Here is a 14,437-nt window from a genome sequence, read left to right on the forward strand (position 1 = left end):
CCTCCGTGGACCTGCTTGAGATGCATCTGTGGATGTACAACAAGGTAAGGTTAGTCTTACTGACTTTGACCTCGCATTGTTGGCCCATGTTCATCTTGGAGTCAATAATGACTTCAAGATCTCATTCTGCCACCGTACTCTCGAGAGGGGAGTTTGCCAGCTTATAAGTGTGCTGCTGGTTCCTACTGCCCAAGTGCAGCACCCTGCACTTGTCAGTATTGAAACCCATTCTATTTTTGTTAGCCCACCCCTGTAACCTGTCCAGGTCCTGCTGTAGTCTGTCCTTCCCTACTAGCATGTCTACCTCACCCCAAATCTTGGTATTATCATCAAATTTAAACAGGCTGCTTTTCACCCCGTTGTCCAAGTTACTAATAAAGAAATTGAACAGTGCAGGCCCAAGGACTGAGCCCTGGGGGACTCCACTGCCCACTTCCCTTCCCTCCTGTGCTGCTGTTTAGGGTTGTACAATGGCTATCCATAAGCACATACATGCTAATCTTCTACACTGAGACCTCCAAGCCTCCCCAGGGCAGCAGTCCAGACAATCCTGGAAGCACTTCTGACCTTCAGAATGTGAAATCAAGCCTAACTCCTAGCCTCCCCTTGCCTGCACTATGTTTGAAACTCACCTTGATGCTGCAAGTACAGGAAGTCTGCTGACAGCTAGCTCTCAACATCCTGTTCTTGACTCCCAGCCCATCAGCACCCCACTTCCTGTCTCTACTGGTTATCGTTATCACCAGGCAGAGAAGAGACAGTATTCTTCAGACTGATTCTTGGGATGGTTCCAGTTGAGGGATAAGAAGAACTGGGAGAATGGTTCTGGTAAGGGCCACTAGATAAGTTATAGATGAGGGTGAAACATATGGCTTAGGCAGGTTGGAGTCAAACCCAAAGGGTAAACCCAGAGCTGACCCTAGCGGTTTGCGGGGCCTGGGGCATATCAGCCTGTGCGTGGCCCCTGCAAAGCACAGGGCCCAGGGTAGTCATCCCCATTCTCACCCCACGAGGGACAGGTTTGAGGAAACCCTAAATATCAGTGTAGACACTGATTTTATATTAAAAAAAAGGAATATGATGACAAGAATGTCATCCCCCCAACCAAATCTTGACAAGGGCAAGATTCCTGGTGTTCTTGCTGGACCAGCTGGCTTGTTTCATCAGCTTGTTTCATCTGCTATGTTAAAGCAGATACACCTCCCTCTGTGGTCACATGCAATTTTCCTGTTCACTTGTAATCAGAAGCTTCATACAATGGGCCTGATCCAATTTCCACACAGATCAGTGGAAATCTTTCATTGACTTTAAAGACAATCTAATCAAGGTCATTATGTATTGAGAATTGCTTAAAACTCTTGGGATTAAATTCTGATCTCAGTTAAATTAATGCAAACTTGGAGTAGCTCCATTGATTTTAGTGGGGATAGCCTAGATTTTCACTAGTGTAACTCTTAACGAAAATTGACTCTTGCTTTGCTTGCTTAGAGCAAGCTGGAAAACTGCAGAAAACAAACCAAAACAAAACAACACTGAACAGCCCCCCAAATCCACATATTGAATTCTGCATCAAGAATTCAATAACTCTTGTTGTTATTACCATAGTGCTAACACAGTATTATCCAGTCTGCTGATGAATCACCAAACTTTATCTGTGGAATCCAGTAGTTAACAAAACTGTATCCTTCAAACTTATCCCCTCTTTTAGCTAGATCCACGCTTCAGTATGTATAATTGTACTAAAATGTACACTGTGTAAGATGCCATCCTCAAAAACCCATTTGTCTTAATCTGTGAGCTCCATACTTCTGTGGATCATAAATTATCTTCCAATGTACCCATCTGACTAAGGGCCTGGACAGACAACACAAATATTTACACTGGTGTAATTTTCACTGGATTGGTATGATAATGCCTTACCATCTGGTGGCAGGGTAGGTGGCAGGGTAGCAGGTAACAGTTTGTTTGCCTTGAGAACTGTCTTGAGGTCTGTTGCAGACAGAAGATCATTGACATGGTGTTACTTTCCCCAGCATAGGTTTATCCCAGATTTTCAGGTTTAATTTCCTACTGCATCAGGCAAAGTTACCCAGGTGTTGGGGTTTACCTCATTTGTTTGCTTTGTCTTTTTACACTGGTGTAAATGCATTATTCGCTGAGGCCATGACTCGGTATCCACGTTGCAGGACTGATTTGAGATTCCAGTAGATCATATTCCTTTAGAGTTACATGTTTTTCCCTTTTCAAACCTAATGTTGGCTTGGCTTTAACCTTTAACCAGGGATCCTATAAAAATGATATGATGGTAGACTTTGAAATTTCTACTACTTCCTTTTCCTCTTCTTCCAAGTGTGAGCAGTCATGGTTCAAAGCCAGACTCAAGCTACTGTGTCCTTTCTGGTGATTCACTCATCTGTATACGTTCCTGGAGCATTTAGGGGCATATCTCATAGTTCTTAGCATGGCAACAAACAGAACTACTCTATGATTCTTTCCAAAACCTGTCTGGACTTGGTGAGACCGCAGCTGGAGTACTGTGTGCAGTTCTGGGGGCTGCACTTCAGGAGGGATGTGGCGAAGCTCAAGAGAGTCCAGAAGAGGGCCACACGCATGATCAGAGGCCTTAAGACCAAGTCATATGAGGGGAGGCTGAAAGACTTGGAACTGTTCAGTCTGGAGAAGACAAGACTCAGAGGGGACTTGGTGGCAGCCTGTAAGTACACCAGGGTGTACATAAGGGCCTTGGGGAGCAAGTATTCACCAAGGCCCGCCCAGGGGAGGACAAAAAATACTTCTTTGTAAGTTGAGTACCAAGGGTTTGCAACAGGCTTCCCGGGGATGTGGTACAGTCACCAACCCTGGCGATCTTCAAAAAGCATCTTGATGCCCATCTTGCTGGGGGCATCTGATCCCAGCAGTCTTTCCTGCCCAAGTGCAGGGGAGCTGGACCTGATCATCTGTAAGGTCCCTTCCAGCCCCTGACATCTATGAAAGTATGACTTCTGGCCACATGCAAGGCATTCCTTATGAATGAGTTAACCTGCTTGTTTGCAGCAAAGTGAATGGGGTATCCAGTTAAATGAAAGGGAGGTTTTTTGTGTGGACTTGAGGGGAGGGGTGTAATTGGGCAATGAGTTATTTTTGCAAGTGAGTGTTATTTCTGCAAGTGAGATAAACCCTGGAAAGATATTAGAAGAGAATTAGAGTTTGGGGAAGGGGAACTGGGATATAGGGGAAGATATGGAGTAACAGATGTAAGAGAGTGCATGTAAATCTTATCCTATCAGTTCACCATCTGCCTTCCCATTTTTGGGTAGTTTTCCACATGGATTCCAGTAAAGGTGAGTTCTGAGAAGGGGCTGGAAGGAGGCTAAGCTTTGTGGGTTTTGAGTGGGAGCCCTTCCTACTCTTGAACAATGGCATGGTGATAAAGCTTCCCTTTCAACCGTTCAGTTTTTTAAAGGTGTTGCTTTGCAGAAAGCTCATCTCCAACTACAGTAAATAAAGTCAATTAATAATGGTTATTGGGGATCTTCACATATACAAGTAGGCAGTAAGCTTATGTTTCAGTGCTCCAGATGCCTACATGTGTCATTTCCCTCTATCCCCCAGTGTAACAGGTTGTTGATGGCTAAATGCAGACAGTCAGAAAGTCCGAGGCTGAATTCATAGTTTCATAATTTTGTAGTTGGTAGGGTCAGAAGGGACCTGAGCAGATCAAGTCCAACCTCCTGCCATGGCAGGAAAGAGTACTGGGGTCAAACAACCCCGGCTAGGTGATTATCTAGCCTCCTTTTGAAGACCCCAGGGTAGGAGCAAGCACCACTTCCCTTGGAAGTTGGTTCCAGATCCTAGCCGCCCTGACTGTGAAGTAGTGCTTCCTGATGTCTAGACTGAACCTACTCTCAGTCAGCTTATGGCTGTTATTCCTTGTTACTCCCAGTAGTTCTCAGGGGAACAGGCACTCTCCCATTGCCTGCTGGTCTCCCTTGGCTAGTCTATAGACAGCTGCTTTATAGAGATTCAGTTTTTGCAATTGATTCAGTCTTTGCAGGTTAGTCCAAGCTGCAAAGATTAAACTAAGAGACAACTGGACACACATTTACCTTTGATTAAGGAAATGCAGCCACATGCCTGCAGTGGCTCAGGTCAGAAGCCAGGGGGAGGCGGGGGTGGAGGAGGGGGTGTAGCGCTAGAGCATGGCTCTCTAGCACTTCCTTTTCCTGCTGCCCTAAAGGTCTCTGGGATTTGCAGTCCAGTATCACAGAAGCAGGACTCTGCAAGGTTGTTCATCACTCCCTTTTCCTGCTTCCTACTTCCAGGTGCCTCTGGGAGTGTCCCCCTCCAGAGCACTTACTTTCCCATTCTGACCCTTTGACCCCCACATCACTCCTATCTGTTTTTTTTCCTTAGTTGTCCCACTCATCCATTAGCCCCCATATAGGCTACTAGTTTACTAGGTGGGCCTTAGAGCCCAAGGCAATTCTGAATGGACAAATAGGCAGGTGCCTTTGGGATTTGTAGCCCAGAGTTGCAGTCAGCAGTAACTTTCAGTAAGTTTAGCAGGGTAGGGCAGCTCTGTACTCAGGGGAAGAGGGATTTCACACCCACCCTGGCCCCAGACCACAGCCAGGGTTTGCCTGGGAGGCAGTCCCTGCTTCTCTGTCTCTCTCCCCTTCCCCTCCCCACCCCTTCTCTGCTAAAGCAGACAGCACAACCTGGTCCAGGGCTGGAAAGCATACTGGGATGCTGGAGGACTCTGATTTAACTTGAACCAGGAAGGAATCTGGGACAGAAGTTTCATAAACTGGTTTGACCCAAATCAGTTAAGTCTGATACTACATTTAACCAGTTTTATTGCAAACTAGTTTCAGACATTTTGAAACTGGCTTATGCACACTGAACTTCTGTTCTGTTACAGCTTTAAACCAGTTTCTGATCACTTAAACTGGTTTATGTGTAATTTCTGTCCCTAGCCAAGAAGTTTATTTTTTTCCAAGTGGAGAATAGTGGTTTTCTCTGACTGTTTTGGGTTGTTTGTTTGTTTTGATTTCCCTGCTATGAGATATTTGACGTTCCCATGCATAGTTTCTAACCGGAAAACTAATCTCTGCACATGAGCTTCAATGTTGTGATGTGAATTTTGGATTTCCTTGGGAGGACTGGTGTGGTGAATTGGCAAATCCTGCTGACCCTACAGCTGCTTCTCTTGTACCTTGAAATCTTTCCTGTAGTCTTTGCCCTCTAGGAACTCAATGCTAATTATTGGAGCTCACTTTGCAGGGCAGGAGGGAGAGGAATTTTAAGGTTTCTATGGCTCAGTGCTGCCCTTTCTTGCACCTAACTTTGAGAAAGGACCATAGCTAACGTGATTAAAGTTACCTTACATCTAAAACAGTTAGCTTTTGTTTTAAAATAAGGGTCAAATCTTCACTGATAGCAACAGAATGTTTCTGCTTTAGGCTGAGAACTTAGATTCTGGGGAATTTAGGCCCAAATCCAGAGGGATGAATTTGAATCCAGGTCAGCAAAGCATAAAAACAGGCATTCAACTTAAAGGTAAAGGAATCTAAGGCTCTGCTTTATGTTAAGTGTGTGTTTAGAGGCTGAGCTCAATAGGAGCTGACTTAAATGTGTTTAATCAGAGTCTAGCTCCTTGCTTCAGAAATGGGGACTCTGCAGTGGCCTGACTCAAACCCTGGGAACGAAGTGAGGGGAGAGGAGGTCGTGTATTACCAAGCAAAGAAATAAGCTCACTGTATTCATTTTCAAAATGTCATTGATATAACATGCTAGATAGGTAAAGGCAAGGCCAGAATTTTATACCCAGTACGCAGAGATCTTGATCCATAGACACAAGCCTGTTCCAAACTTTATCTACAACAGTGAACAACCACATGGATCATCTTGCATATAGCCTGGCTCTTGTTGGAAGTTGGTAGGCACTCTGCTGTGTTTTCTGTTGTCCTATTTTGGCTTCCCGTACACAGAAGTTTCTTAACTTTCCAGGCATCCCAAGAAGGCGTTGTTGTTGTTGTTTTGCATTTTCATCTCAGTGTTGAGTTCCTTGTGCTATTTTAAGATGTTTAACTAAGTAGCTGCAGCAGAACCAATCCTAGATACTGTTGATCTGCATTTTGAAAGTTTAACACACACTATTCACTGCACATTTACATCCACAACCAGAATCCGACGTTGGGGAAATTAAAACAACAAAACTTGATTGCATATCATGATTTCATATTTTGCAGATGTTAATATTTAATCAAATGCAGAGCCATTTAGCTTAAGTGCATTAATGTAACTCATTTAAAAGAGGCCAGTAATTGTCCTATTAACTCCCAGTCTGGATGTTATCCATGCTGCCCTGCTGGTAAGGCCAGAGGGAGAGTCTCCTATTGGCACCCACAGAGATTGCTCTGATCTGTTGAAAATCCTGTTAAAAACTAATTACTTAGGAGAATAGGCCAGGGAATAGCTAATGAGCTTCAGGAAACCCACTGAAAGAAATTCGCTTTTAATACAGAACGAAATGTCTTCTGTCTTTCAATTACAGTGATACCACATGAACATAATTATGCTTGTATAGAATGTGACTTGTATTTGTTGTTTTTAATTACGTGTCACTGGATTTCTCTTAGTCACATGCAAAAATAATTTAATTTTCCACATTGGTGAAAAGCTGAATATTAACATAAATTCAATATTTGTTTATGATAATCCCTACTTTGTTTGGTGATAAAACGTTAAGAAAATAGAGGTACCGGGGGAAAGAAACAACCAGACACATGCTGGGAAAACTCCAAGGAAAGAGAAGCTTTGGATCTACCTACAACAAAAGTTACGGCCTTGTGTATAGGGCTGTTCAACAGCACGTCTCGTCTGCGTAAAATATGAACTTGCTTTGTAATGGTAACTAAAGATATTCAACCATTAAGTCAACAACAAAAATAATCTAGGTTCAACACCACCATAAGCTCCTTATTATGTCAGGGGTGGGAGGGAGCTGTTTCCGGTTTCTCCCACTTCTCCTCTCTTTGTTTGGAAATTCCTTCACTGACGTGGCCCAAATCATTGCTGAAGGTAAAGGGGTAAGAGCATCACCCAGTGTAAATAGAAGTATCTCTATTGAAATGAATGGTGCATTGGTGATTTACCCCAGCAGAAAATCTTGCCAATTGGCATAATACTAGCTGTGATTATGGTCTATTCTGTGAATTAGGTCTAATTCAGCAAAGCATAAAAACAGGCATTCAACTTAAAGGTAAAGGGATCTAAGGAATTTAGCTACCTTTCTCTGTAGGTAGCTGAAACCTCAGAACATGATCCACTAGTCCAAGTCATCTGTATTTTTATTGCAAGGGTTCTAGCTTGGATATTGGTCAGAAATCTCTCTCCCTCTGTGGCTCTGTCCAAGTAAAGGCAAAGGTATGAATTTAAAAGGGTTTGAAGAAAAAAATGTGATATGCAGTGGAACCTGATATCCATCTGTGAGAGGGGGCCAGGTAGCAGAGAGCCTGTGTGGAGGCTCTCCACATCTTGTGTGTCACTGGTGTGGGTCTTCACAAAAGACAGGAAACAGGGAGCAGACCACTGTTTCCCTCACTATCTATCCTTCAGCATTTGAAACCCCCCAGTTTTTATGAATGACAAGACCCTGCAATGTAGCCCAGGTTTGAGGTTTCCTGGTTCTGCACAAGAACTCAGCCTTTCTGGCTGCTCTGTTTCTGATGCTCAGTCCAGGGATGGGTGTTTCCCAGCTTCTGCTGCCCTACGGGACTGATAGGCATCTCTTTCCATTGCACTGAAACTCTTAATGGCCTTGGCCTAGGGGTGGCCCTATCCAGGGGTCATCACTATTCATGTCAGATGGCCCCTTTGGAGACCCAAAGGAAAGACATGTTAGAGCAATAGATGTTAGGGGCCACAGCCTTGGAGATGAACCCTTACTCCTCTACACTGAAGATCTTCTGAGATCAGCATTCTGCTTTGGTCTTGAAATGGTGAGTGGTGTGGGGAGAAGTCAGTCCCTGAGCTCTTTCCTCTATCTAACAAACTGTAGGGGCAACAGAATTGAGACAGAATCGTAGCTTGTAAGTCAGGCAGCCACTGGCTGTCAAAGGTAGGATCACAACCCTGAGGGCCACATCCCTGCTCTAACAATTGCCCAAGAGCATCTCTCTTCAATACATTTTCTTTAAATGATCAGTTTATCCACTAGCAAAGCAAATAGGAAAAAGAAATCCCTAGTACTAGAGACTTGCAGAATTACATTCATAGCCCCTATCCCAGGGACAGGCAATTATTTCAGGCAGAGGACTGCTTACCCAGGTTTGGTAAGCTGTCAAGGGCCACATGGGTAGCCCCTCCCCTTGACAGGTGCCCTGCCCCTTGACAAGTGCCTCGCCCCATGGTCACCATCTTGGGACCAATGTCCCAATGTCCCAGGGCCAGCACTGGTGGGGCCCAGAGCAGGGAGGAGGCTGGCAGGGGTCTGTGGAGCTGGGCTGGGCTGCACCACCAGGGAGAGGGGGCAGCTGGCCTGGCTCCATAGAGCCCCTGCTGGACAGGACCCTGTACCCCTGCCACCCTGCTCTGGGCCCTGTTGGCACTGGCCCTGGGACACCGGTGCAGGCCCCACGCTCCCATGCCCGCTCACTCTCAGTGCCTCCCAGCCCTGTGGTACAGGTGGGGGGCAGTGTGCAGCCCCAATCTCCTGCTCACCAGCAGGGAAGGAGCTGGTGTGGAGCATGGGGAAAAGCAGCCCCTCGCCCACCCCGTGGCCCGTGATCCCTGCTGCAGCCGCTTGCAGCCCATGCGGGGCTGTCCTGAGCAGGCACAGACAGCCCCAAGTGGGCTGTGAGCAGCTGCAGCACGGGGTGCCGGGCATGGGGCAGGGGAGAGGCCACTTTTCCCGTGCTCAGCACCAGCTTGTAATCCGCTCCTACTGCCAGCCTGGGCCCTGCACCAGCTCTGGACTCACTCGTTGGGGCTGCACTGTCATGGCAGCAGCTGCAGCACTGGGCAGTGTTTGCTGCTGCTGCCCATCCAGAGCTCGCGTGCTGGGCAGCCCAGAGGCAGAGGTGACAGCCTTACCACCTACTGCGGTGTGAGCTCTAGGCAGGCAGCAGCAGCAAGCACTGCCCGGTGCAGCAAGTGGGGGGGCTGCAGCTGCTGTTGCCATGGTGTAGCCCTGGTGGGCGAGCCCAGAGCTGGCATGGGGCCGGGTTACAAGCTGGTGCTGAGCGCGGGGGGGAAAGTGGCCCTGCCCCCACCCCGTGGCCAGCGCCCCGCACTGCAGCTGCTCACAGCCTGCCTGGAGCTGCCTGTGCCTGCTCAGGACAGCCCCGTGCGGGCTGCGAGTGGCTGCAGCAGGAGAGCACTGGCCAAGGGGAGGGAGAGGGGCCACCTTCCCCTGCGCTCTGCACCAGCTTCTTCCCACCCGCCCCCTTACCTGAGGTTCCGGTGCTGGTGCTGGTGCAGTCACATGGTCCGAGGCCAGGAGCCCCTGCTGGACCTTCGACTGTGGGGCTGGGCTGGGCAGGCCCTGCCATTGTGGGAACCCGCCAGGTTTCCCCTGAGTCCTACTGCCCTTGGTTCCTGTCATTTTTGTAGGGTTTCCTCCAGTACCCAAGCCAATTGCTCCAGTTCATAGATAGGTTCAGATTTCCCAGTGATCAACCTGATACCATCCACCCCGCGTGCTTACCAAGCCCTACAAAAAAACTTCATAAAAAGTAAGCTTTGAAATATTGATAAATAGTGTCCTTGGTGTGTAAACAAAATTGTCCATCAGTTGCATTAGATTCATTCTGAGACATGCAGTGTGTTAAATCAAGATTTTAATTAGAGGGCTGCTGCCTTAGGTGACAGAGCAGAACACTGTGATTTGAGGGTCATTGTTTAAAATGATAGGGGCAAATCTGGTCCCCTACATGCCTTCTGCGTAACATCAGAGTTGGAAAGAGCCAAAAGTCCGAGGGAAAATTACTTTTGTTCAGGAGCACCACAAGGCTGATGCAGACTGAGCCTATGCTACCCATCTTTGCAAGTCCCAAGATAAGGAACATGCGAGGGTTGGAGCTATAGCACTCGGTGCTATAGAGATCCTAGAATACAGTGCTGTAGTCTATAGGAAGCTTGAAGTTGCTGTCAGTTAGTGCAGTCCTGAGGATTCTCTAAGTTTAATATATATTAAATGTGTGCGTGTGCATATCTTTATATATAAAATGAAGTGTATGTATGTATGTATGTTCACTTATAACTCAGGAATGGCTGTCCCTATCTACTCTAAACCTTCCAAAATCACTGAATAACAACTGAGGAAAATTACAGGTGGGATATTTTTTCACTTGACCCTTTTTGGGGCTTCCATTGACTAGGATTACTTTGCTTCTCAGATAACAAACTGGTACCACTCCATTTTGGATGCAGTGAGTTCAGTTCAATTGTCATTATTATATTAATGCTTGCCTTTTTTTCCAACTCAATTGTCATCATTATATTGACACTTGCCTTTTCTTTCACTCCACGTTAAATATTTATTAAATGTTAAACAAACACTGCAATTATCAAAATAACGACATGGGCAAAGAACGGGTCCTTCAGCTAGTGTATGAATGTACACACACACACACACACACACACACACACACTGTGTATGTTTCTGTCTCAGTATTTTCCATCATATTTTACTTCCTTTATTATGTTTGTCAAACCACTTTTTTAAAAACTTGGACCAAGGAAAGCAGATTAAAAGGAAGTTTGCATAGAGTGTGGAAAACATTAATGGCAGATTTGTTAGAGCTGCCTTTTATTACCCATTATAGGCCTCTGAATATCTCTAGAATGATAACAAAGGAAAGAATATTTATTTGGAAAAATCTAATATTAACATCAGTGGAAGTGCATGGGTTTAGAGGAGGAGAGGTCTGGCTCTGTGAATATTGGTCAGAGTCCCCAAGTTTCCACTATGAAAAACTCAATGAAAGTCCTGAAGAAAAAGGGTGCTGTGAGTATTGGAAATGTATTCCTACAGAGCTGAGGTGTCTGGGGATCAAGGGAATATATAAGTGAGATTCAGAGTCAAGAGAATACAAGAATTACAAAGTTTGCAAAAGGTAAAGCCACTAAATACTGAACTCCTTTCCAGGTTAGGAATTCAGTCTCAGGCCAACACTTTATGAATACATCTATTGGGGTCATTCCTGTATCCACTGAAGTCAGTTTGAGCTTGTCTGTTGATGACAATAGAAGCAGGATCCACTAAAATATGGCTCTGCTCTAACCTGGGTGTTACTTGCCAGATTATACAAGCTAGGACTATCTACTCTTAGACCCAAACTCCTACCAATCGGCCCCATTCTGAGGGCAAAGGGCTCCAGGAGAGTGGCTGTGACTTGGTTATCCATTCCACACAACATCATTCAACTGTGATTTTGTTCACTGTATTCATTCAAGCTCTGATTTCATCATAAAAACCCACATGGGGCTAAGAAAGACAATGCAAACTGCAAAAATGTCAGGATTGACAGAACTTCACAACTGGAACCTGCTCCAAGCTTTGGTTTGGCTCCTTGTCAAGTAACAAACACTGAAGCTGAGATCTGGATCCAGAACAAAACCTTCTCAAACTCTGAGGCTTTCCTTGTCTGGCTCCTGGGCGTGGAATAGATCTGTGCCTATTTAATCTAGGCTGCGCTGTAGGGAGACCCTCCGTGGTTAGGTGTAGAACCCAGCAGCCTTTGCCATTGCCATTGCTTACTGCTAAATCTTACGTGCTCCTTCCTGTGCACCCAATCTAAACAGTGGTACTGTTTAAGCACTGCTTTTCGGAGATCATCAAAAACTCTTGTGCAGAAGCACAGGAGAGAGGGAAAATAGGGTAAAAGATTCAGTGTCCCTGGCTCTAGCTCTAGCTCTTTGTGTAAAATTGTTTCCCTGGTGAAGGAGCCAGTTAGAGTGCATCTCTCTTTAATTCACAACCCCAAATGGGAGGGTTATAAAAATGGAGAGTAGCATGTAAATCATTCATGGAGACAGGGAAATAAATAACCTTTTATGTCCGTATAAATGCTGATCAGATGTTCATAAGGGAAATTTACATGGAGCTTTATTCAGTTTTGTCAGCCAGTCCCCACCTTCCATCACTCCTGCCGTGAAGACCATGCATAATGTGGTAGTGGAGGAAGCCATTTCCACCAACAAGCTACCCACAGTGCCATGCTTGCATGGACCATTGCTGCTAGTGTTATTATGGCTCTTAGCTGCGTATGGTCCTTCCACCCAGTTTGCCTTACAGGAGAAGTGGAAGGCAGGACATCTACTCAGTGGAATAATTCAGTCAGCTCTGGCTATGGTGTTCCTGGTGCTCCCAGGGCAGGATGCTCTTGACACGTCCCACTCACTTCTGCTTGCCTTTGTCCATGCTAGGAACGCAATGGCAAAGCTGCTGTACCAGCAGCCGTACAGATCTCTCTCTTGTACACTTCAGAGCAATTATGTAGAGCAGGGGTGGGCAATTATTTTGGGCTGGAAGGACACGTAAGTAGTTTGGTGAGTTGCTGTGGGCTGGGGAGGGGGTGCTGACCTGGCTGGGGTGAGGGAGGAATTGGTTCATCTGACTCTGACTTGTCTGCCCTGCATCCACCGCTGGGGTCACTGGACAGAGCAGGTGGACAGGTGTGGTCTCCATGGACGCCCGGGACGCCCGCAGCTGGGCGGATGGGATGGGTCTGCGGGCGGGTGGGGAGCGGTGTGCGGGAGTGGGGTAGGTGGGCAGGTCCAGGGCCTGGCCCCAGGTTGCAGGGTGGTAACAGTGCACAGCTGGGGCCTGGGGCAGAGCCACAATCTGCTCTGGATTGGCAGTAGCAGCTGGGCAGTGAGTTGGTGCCACGGGGGCTACCAGGAAACCAAGTCCAGCTGCCACACTACCCCTGCCCCGCCACATGCAGGGGTGGCACAACCAAACACACACACTATGGCCTCGGCTGCCTCCCCACACCTGGGCTGGGTGGGGCCAACGGACCTGCCACGGGCCAGATAAAACCACTCTGTGTGTCAGATCCAGCCTGCAGGCCGTATTTTGCACATCCCAATACAGGGCATCCCCTGGGTAGCTTCTCTGCTGTATTTTTGGGGTTGGCATCCTGCAAGCAGGAGAGGGAGAGCTTCATATCATCTCTCCCTGAGAATGGCAGAAATGTGATGTTCTGGGAGTCCTCCTCTGGATTTTACCACTTACCTGCTGTGTGATCCATGGGCAAGTCAGTTCACCCTCTCAGTGCCTTTATATCCCCTCGCTGTGTTAGAGGGGAGGTTTCAAGGGGAGAGGAATATCTTCACAGTTCCTAAATAGGGGCAGAGCCTCAAGTGCAGATTTCTAGGTGCAGCAGCAATATAAATAATAATGAATCTCAGTTCACTTTTAAGAATGTTAATGAAAGGGCGCTAACTTATTGAAGACTGTAGAAAAGAGTGAGTAAACAAGTGGTAATGGTGGCGATGATGGTGGTGATGATATAACTTGTACTGCAATGCTGTCTGAGTCCCAGTCGTGCACCAGTTCTCCACTATGCTGGGCCGCTAAGAAACCAAGAGCAAAAAGAGCACGTGCCCCAAAAAGCATGATGTTAGGGCTAGGAACCAGCTGCCAGGTGTTTGGAGTTCATGAATTGGGTTTGCTTCTTTTTTCTAACTGGTAGAAAAATCATAGAAAAATATGTTTGTTCTTGAGAGACCTGGTGGCACGGTAGTGACTCAGCAGATGCCCAACTTCTGGAAACACCTTCTGGATTTGGTTTCCTGAACTGGCAGAGAAGAAAGAAGAAGGCAAGAGTTGTACTTTTGCTTACGTGCCTGCAACCCTGTCTGTCAGCCATCTTTTATCATCAGTGAAGTTATATTTGAAGGCAAACTGACCCAGAAGAGATCACACCAATGTGCCACAGCTTTGAATATTTTTTTCGTGAAATTCCAGGTGCTGAACTCCAACGCCTTATGGTGCCAGTTGGCATAGGATTTAAGCGTTAACTGTAACTGTATCTGGGGGTTTCTGTAGGGAAGACCCAAGTGCTTCAACAAAACTTAGATTTCTTGGGCCTTTTGTAAAGGTTCAGTTCTGCAATCCTTATTCACAGTGGGTGTGTCTACGTGTGAAATGAATGCGATGCAATAAACTCCAGCAAGTATCGCACCAGAGCTTATTGCTCTCGAGTGCCACATTTACACGTGCACCTGGGACCACAGTAAGTTGAGGCAAAGCAGAGCAGCCCTGGCTGGCATGGTCTGAGGGGCCAGTCTGGTAGCCCAGGGCTGCTCTGACCTGGCTCAATGTGCTGCAGAGGGTCTGGCTGGGGCACAAGGGTGCTCCAGTGCGGGGGCTAGCCAGCAGGGAGCCCCTGCACTGAAGCACTCCCATGCCCCAGCAAGCCCTGCC

Source organism: Gavialis gangeticus, unplaced genomic scaffold (genome assembly GCF_001723915.1).
Source record: "Gavialis gangeticus isolate Ggan-Ray unplaced genomic scaffold, GavGan_comp1, whole genome shotgun sequence".
Taxonomy (NCBI): Eukaryota; Metazoa; Chordata; order Crocodylia; family Gavialidae; genus Gavialis; species Gavialis gangeticus.